The following is a 971-nucleotide window of genomic DNA, read 5'->3' on the forward strand; positions in this document are numbered from 1 at the left end:
AACAAAATTCAAAATGGTCTTGATAGGCTGGAGCACTGAGCTGAAAACAACGGAATGGAATTTAACAGAGATAAGTGCAAAGTACTGCAACTGGGATTACATCTTATGGTAGCTTTGCCCCATTGCAAAGCATTGGAAGTGGTGGCTATTTGAATGCTTTCAGCCTACAACTCTCATCTGTCCTTGCTAGCATAGCCAATGGTGAATAATTATGATAGTTGCTGTTCAGATATATGGGACTCGTTCAGCCCTGGAAGGCAGCCCATCTAGGAGAAGGGAAACTCTGACTTCAAACCTCCACTGCCTTGTGGCTAGATCCACTGATGGAAAAGGCTTCAGGAGTCAACCTCGAGGCAAAATCCGGAGCTGGAATCCTGGAGGCAGTTTGTGTCGTTCTGCCAACTCCTGCAACGTTGCTGGAACCAGTCATATTGGCTCTTGCCTTTCCATTGGACCATTTCAGTGATGTAGAGAGGGGGGATTTGCTGGTTGGGTAACAGCCTATCCTCCATATTATTTTACCCAGGCTTCGTGCTTTGGAGAGGACACTCCAGCTTCGCATGCAGCATCAAAGTCCTCCATACAGAGCACGCTACCATTGTCTCTTGCGACGGAAGGATGCCTAACCTAACTTGACTTTACAAGACCAGAGCTGTGGGTGGGAGTGGGCATTTCGGAGATTGCTCATTCATGGGGTCTCCATAATTCAGGGCTGGCTGGATATATCACATTTTTTATTACTGAACAAAGGAGCCACTTTCCAGCATTCCACTAAAGTTGCACTGTGTGTATGTGTATATATACATATACATACACATACACACAGTGCAACTTTAGTGGAATGCTGGAAATCCTTATAAAAATCGACTGCATTCACATTTATAATGCTCTCTCTCTCCCCCCCACCCCTTTTGCACCATCTGTCAGTTAAAAATCCCCTGGGGTGACATCCCTGGGAGGGGTTTCACAAT

The sequence above is a fragment of the Pogona vitticeps genome, chromosome 7, assembly GCF_051106095.1.
Source record: "Pogona vitticeps strain Pit_001003342236 chromosome 7, PviZW2.1, whole genome shotgun sequence".
NCBI classification, from domain to species: domain Eukaryota; kingdom Metazoa; phylum Chordata; class Lepidosauria; order Squamata; family Agamidae; genus Pogona; species Pogona vitticeps.